Source organism: Carex rostrata, chromosome 5 (genome assembly GCF_964058835.1).
Source record: "Carex rostrata chromosome 5, lpCarRost1.2, whole genome shotgun sequence".
NCBI classification, from domain to species: domain Eukaryota; kingdom Viridiplantae; phylum Streptophyta; class Magnoliopsida; order Poales; family Cyperaceae; genus Carex; species Carex rostrata.
Window position 1 is genome coordinate 4,037,978 of NC_135922.1, and position 7,175 is coordinate 4,045,152.

Consider the following 7,175-nt stretch of genomic DNA (forward strand, 5'->3'; position numbering starts at 1 on the left):
CTCATATATATATATATATATATATATGAGTAAGGCTACCATACATTGCAATGCATAGGCATTGTTGTACATTGAACTATAAATCACTGGATTCAAAGTTCAAATAACCGATCCAAACCATTCATCTTGTTCTCCATATTAATATCCGTTTGGAGACCAAATTTTATATTTTTTGGAAGTTTTTTACTAGTTTTTTAGATTTATTGAAAATCGTCATTTTTCAGACAAATCTGAACCATAAAAAGCAGCGATTTTCAATAAATCTAAACAAATAGTAAAAAAATTTCAAAAAAAATATGAAATTTAGTTTCCAAACACATATTAATATGGAGAACAAGATGAATGGTTTGGATCGGTTATTTGGACTTTGAATCCGGTGATTTATAGTCCAATGTACAACAATGCCTATGCATTGCAATGTATGGTAGCCTTAATATATATATATATATATATAATGGCTAAGCTCAAATCGTTTGTTCCTGGACTCAGGAACAAACGACTCGGTTCTCTAATTTTCGAAGTTCAAACGGCCGATCCAAACCATTAGCTGTTTAATCTATATTTAAATGTGCTTGGAGACAAAATTTTATATTTTTTTAGAATTTTTTACTATTTATTAAGATGGTTTGAAAATCGCTATTTTTATTAAAATTCTGCACCATAAAAAAAACAGCGACTTTCAAACCATCTTAATAAATAGTAAAAAAATTCTAAAAAATATAAAATTTTGTCTCCAAGCACATTTTAATATTGATTAAACATCTAACAGTTTGGATCGGCCGTTTGAACTTCGAAAATCAAAGAACCGAGTCGTTTGTTCCTGAGTCCAGAAACAAACGATTTGAGGTTGGCCATTCTCTCTCTCTCTCTCTCTCTCTCTCTCTATATATATATATATATATGGGAGTTGGCTACGAAGCTACGAGTAGCATAGAGGGCCTCCGTGCAACGGCTTAATATTTGAGTTTTCAAAATTCTAACGGTCGATCCGAACCGTTCAATATGATCTCCATATGAATATGTACTTGCAAACCAAATTTTATATTTTTTAGAACTTTTTTATTATTCTTTCAGATAGATAAAAAATCACTTGATCTCAATGGAGATTAGCATTTTCCATATATATGTACATATGTATACACACATATATATCCGATCCGTATCCGTACATATCCATCTAATATTCAATTTGTATCCGTATCCGAAAAATAAAAGCAGATACAGATCGATATAATTTTACCACTATCCGATCCGTATCCAATCCGTTTGCACCCCTACTCTAAGGGGACGATTTTTGCATGAGTATTTACACGAAGATGAGTTGTAATTTAGCCATTTTAGTCCTACAGGTAGTTACATTACAATTTAATGCTTGACAAATACTCGCCAATCACGGTGGAGAAATTGTAAAGAATTTACATGCTCAAGGAACACTAAGTTCATAATAATAATGATAATAAAAATAAGGGAAAATTGTTGGTATATATACCCATTAAAAATTAAACCCTGATTAATATAAGTGAGTGAGTGCCATGATTCATGTTAATTAAACCGTAATTAAAATTTAAAATTAAAAGGTGACTATAGATAACTATGACACTATATATATATGAGGAGGGATCCACTTACACTCTTTTTTAATGACACCGAATTATACTCTACATTTTCGAAGTCCAAATAGTCGATTCAAACCATTCAACATGATGCATATATATTAAAATGTGCTTGCAGATCAAATTTTACATTATTTTCAACTTATTTACTATTTATTAAGATGGATACAAAAATTCAATGGTATGAAAATAACGATTTTGTAAAATACTTAATAAATAGTAAAAAAAAAATGTAAATTTGATCTGCAAGCACATTTTAATATATCCATCATGTTGAACAGTTTCGATCGACTGTTTGAACTTTGAAAACTTTGAAAATGTAGGATGTAATATGATTTCACAAAAAAAAAAGTCTGAGTGGATCCCTCCTCTATATACATATATAGTCTCCATATCTGATTAAGATTAAATAGTCTTAATCACATGTCATCTTTGCATGCATGTCTCTTGGTTATTAATACAACAAATAATTAGGCCTATTATTATAATACCAAATACCCAATATTTTATCAGATGGCATGGATCATATATAGCTATTAGCGTAATTATTACTTCTCTTGGTTTTATGTTTTCACACGAATGAAGCTATGTTTGAGGTGTTCGGATTAAATTCTATCTCTAATTACAAATGAATTTTTGTGCACATAGAGGAACTAGAAACATGATGTATTAATACATACAGTATAAATCTATTTTATAAGAAGCATTGAAAAGTATTAATACATACAGATATTATAAAATTTAATGGGCAGAATTACAAACTTCCTTTCGGCCTTTCTTCATCACTATTTTTATTTTAAAATAGTGAAATCAAATCATAATCATAATACATGATGTATGTATATCACAATTGACTGTCCAGAAAAGAAAAAAAAGAAAAAAAGAAAAAAAGAAAAACATTAATTTTGAAAACAATGCAAACTATATTTTTCTGAAAGTTATCCACAAGTTTATAGGGCTAACACCTATAAAAAAAATGCCATTATATACAAATTGGTTTTAATTTGTGCTCTCAGTTGATTCCGGAAAATCCATTGGTGTAAAAGAAGAGTGAATTTCAGTTCATTTCAATCCAATAAAAAGATCATCAGGAGATGCCTGCCCTGCTAAGACTAATGCCACCTGCTCCCAGAAAAAATTAAAGGTTCATAAATTGAAAGTGAGAATTCATACTATATTTTTCAGATATTTCACAAATTCACTAGTCACTGTTTCTCAAGTCAAGGCTGTCAAAATTCCATGCCTGATTGGGTTGTTGAGATTTGAAATTTTTAAAAAAGGAATATGGCAACTGAGAAAAACACAATTCTTCAAATTAAACAGGGAATATTTTCACCAATTATTAAATTATAGTTGTACCTTACTCATCACAGGCCGATTATGTGGTGATAGTCGTACACAAGCAGCTGCGCAAGCTATCATTCGCTTCATCTCATCATTGTTATATATATTACATAACCGTGAATCTACCAGAGAATCAAAATTATCATTTTCTAATGCTTCTGTAAGCAACGGCCTCGCCTGAAAAACGATCGATGCATGTATACATGTTTGTTACTACAGTTAATTACATAACTTCGTATAGCTTTAGATGATTTGGAAAAAAAACCTACCCAATTTTCTAGGGTTTCATGTGGATTCGAATCTTCTGAGAAAACGGAAGGATTTATTATCGGCTTTTTTCCAGTAATCAGCTCAAGAAGCACAACCCCAAATGAAAAGGTATCAAACTATGTGTACCTAATTAAAGTTGCCATATGTCTATGGACACCTACTGCCTTGGCACACTGCCAAAAAATTTCGCGTGAAGACACCTAATTCCAAACTGATAATGCATATTCTCATTCGAAGAAGTTTGACATCAGCATATTGCTCAATAAGGAAAGAAGTTTGACATTAGCACCTTTTCTAATAAGTTGCTACCCAAAAGCTTGCTTCAATGGTTTTTGAAACAAAGAAAAATGCTCTACCGATTCAAGGACCCCCATACAGAAGTCAATCTGTGCCACTCAATTGAATGCAAACGGAAAAGGGTGGCTGGCAGTGAAACCTGAAATATATTTCTTCAATGGTGAAACCGATCTGTTGTAGAAATGGCAGAGATTTAATTTAATTTCTCTCATAATGGGCTTCAAGACCAAAGTATAACATTTAATTTCTCTCATAATGGGTTTTGGGCCTTTTCAGGCCGATAACATATGACTATTTGTTTCCTCAGAAACACGCCTACTTGAAAGGGAGAAAATAACTAGAAATGACAAAGATGTATAATAATAGAGCAATCAAGCTAAATTCGTAAGATGTAAATATTAGTTCAAAGAATAAACAAATGTGAATAAAAATATATGCAATAGTTTAAATATTTGGGTAGAAAGAGCATTATCTTCTAATATTTCACATCAAATCATAAGCATTAGTTATACTTTTACAGTGAGGAACGAACTTATCTAGTATTTGGAATAAAAGAAAGTCCAACAAGACCTAATTACATGTTTTCAACTAATTTACAGGGGAAATTAATCAAACATACTTTGGAAGGAAGGAAAATTATTACTGTTCTATGAAACTAAGGAGAAAGAAACTATGGAAAATATGTAAAACTGTTAAAAATTAATAAGATGTTGTTGACATCATTGTAGCAAATTACTATCCAGCTCTAGTGTTTTGAGTATGTTATATGTAAGTTTCTCATATCAGTCGAGTTATTCACAGATTGGGAAATGTGTTACGGGTAAAATGTTTCTACGATCGAAGATTTGACAAATTTTTCTCTATAAACCAATCCTCGATGACTTTCACTACAGTCAGCACTTTCATCGTCACTTGTCTGTTATTGAAAAAAAATTATTGAAGCTAATTATTGAAAAAAAATATTGTATACTGCATTAATGAAAATTGAAAGGCACCATTACTATTTACTCCATTAATTAAAATTTAGAGGGATAAAAATAGCTTGTTCCTATAAAATACATATAACTTTTATTTCATAGTATTTGCACGGCATTAATATTGAAAATATTTGCAATAAACCTACAATGCAATTCATGCTAACCTCTTAAATCAAAGAAGAGTTTAAAGTTATTTTTCTTGAAAATGTACTGAACAAGAAATTATACTAGATCACATCAAATCAAGGGAATTCTATATCAGATCAGGAGCATTCAAAGTTTTAGTGTGCTAGTGTGTACTCTTTTTCAATTAAATTGAAAATTTGAGCTTTGTGCAAAAATATAATGCGGCTGCTCAGGACTATTGTTACATGGTTTTTTGTTTAATTGTTTCCCCCCTAATTAACTATATAATGAATTTTGGTTTTTTTCTAGTGTCCATCATTACCTTTGTCGTCAAATTTTCCATATAAAACATTTCCTAGATTTTCTCTCATCTCTCAATTGCATAATAATATTCAATAAAAATAATAAATGCATCTTTGATGGAACAACTACAAAACTATTGTACTTATAGATATCTAACATATGACACACTCATAAATCGCATGAATGCAATATCATCTCTATTGTTAGGAAATGAATTTGGTACTTCGTAAGTTTGTTTCGGTACTGTTCACCTTTTTTATATTCTTCGTATTTATCGGTAATGATCTAATGTCATGTTTCGAAAAACAGTCCCTCTTGAACAAGCCAACACAAAATACCCCATGCTAACATTCGAATTGCCTTCTCTGAGGCCGTGCATTACAAATTCATTTAGCAAAAAAATAAATAAATAAAGAAGGAACCATTAGAGTTAATTAAAACAGTATTAATGGGCTCTTGGCTTGGGTCAATATGGGCCTTTTTATCAGTTCAGGAGCGTTCATATTTTATATACTTCTTTGGGCCCTTCTCCAATAAGATAAAAATTTGGGCCTTTTTGAGTAGCCTTCTCTCTAGATTTTGAATTCAAGATATACAGAACAACAGAAAATTGGTAAAGAAAACAACACATCTGTATGAATTACCAGATTAATTTTCAACACAACAGAAAATTGCTTTCATGAGATTTATGAATGTGGGTACTAAATATTTATAAGTACAATATTCTGTAATTGTTCTATCAATGAATTCATTTTAATAATTCCTTTAGTATTCTAAAAAATATTAATAAGTATTAATATAAAAATTAAAATTAATAATAAGACTTTTAGAAAGGTAGATACAGTTTTTAATTTGCGAATAACTTTTCAAATTTAAGATTCCTCACAATTATTTTATGAGTTCAATCAAACAGTCACTTCAACACATTAGCATAAACATTATAGCTATAGTGTACATGCATATATGTATACCCAAGAGTATTAAGTTCCGACAAATTATTGTGAATTAATGCCTGTACTTGGAAAATCTCACCTTGCATAATTTTATGACAACTAAACAAGTTCTTCAATTGAAGATAATACTGCACCTCACTACAAACCTTAAACTAGACAAACTATGTACCTAAATAAAAAAAATACCATAATCTAATAGCAACAAATAATAAATTATGTTCGAATAAGAGGCAGATTCACGGCTCGAACAATAATTAGAAAAATAAGGGGCAGATTTATATACATATAATTCGAAAAATACCATAATCTAATAGCAACTAATAAGGAATTAATAGTCACATATAATTTGTATAGATATATTGTTTTTAGATGGCCCAAAATTGTTTGAAAAATAATAATTTTATATTTATCTTAAAAAATAGTAAAAAACTATAAATATTGGTCTCCATGGATATTTTTATGTGAATATCATATTAAGTGTTTCGAATCATCTGTTTGGACTTGGAAATCAAAGATAAAGATTGGGGATATGATTGGAGCATGAAAGCAATGTGGCATTTGAGCCCTCCTCATATATATACTTAATCATGTAAGATTAAAGATTAAAACTTAACAAAGATAATGCAATCTATCACTAAAATATGGCAACACACACACATATATATATAAATAGAGAGAGAGAGAGAGTAGAACTAGGGTGCTCTTACGCTCACCAAAGTTTTGGTGAGCTTAACTCTAAAACTCATCAAATCGATTTCAAATGATGAATCCGAACTGTGGAATGCATAAGTTCAAATCGATATCAAACTCATCAAATCCGAACTAGGGTGCTCTTAAGCTCACCAAAGTTTTGATGATTTATTTCCATGTCTTAACTTTCGTATATTATCAAATTAAGGGGGAATGCATAAGTTGAGGGGAGTACTCCATTTGGTGTTATTCTCTTCCTTTTGCATTATTTCCTAAAAAAGAGAGAAGACGGAAGGTGCATTGATACCAAAATCAATTGAAATATAGGTAACCACAAAAATATTCAAGAAAATACAATTTTTTATTGCTATATTCATGGGAAATAAAAACTATGCACTTTCTTATGGTAATTATTTTGCAAATGGTCAAAAGGGGACATTGTTGTTGTAAGCCATCTTTTGCGCTGTTTGACTAATTTGTAAAACATATAAACATTGAATTTGATATGTTATTTGTATTCGATTTAGTGCTATATATATAGACATATTATGTTGTTTGTCTTGCTATATATGGAGGCTAGCCCCTAATACATACATATATAA

The 7,175-nt window shown here is 30.2% G+C and overlaps 1 long non-coding RNA gene across 1 annotated transcript; it reads right to left on the reverse strand.

The window, feature by feature from the left end:
- Positions 1-2,492: 2,492 nt before the first annotated feature.
- LOC144554667 (uncharacterized) lies at positions 2,493-3,345 on the reverse strand. The gene is made up of 3 exons (XR_013511696.1): positions 3,227-3,345; positions 2,973-3,134; positions 2,493-2,735 (listed from the first exon to the last, which is right to left on the reverse strand). It is a non-coding gene; the product is annotated as an uncharacterized LOC144554667 (long non-coding RNA).
- Positions 3,346-7,175: the final 3,830 nt, after the last annotated feature.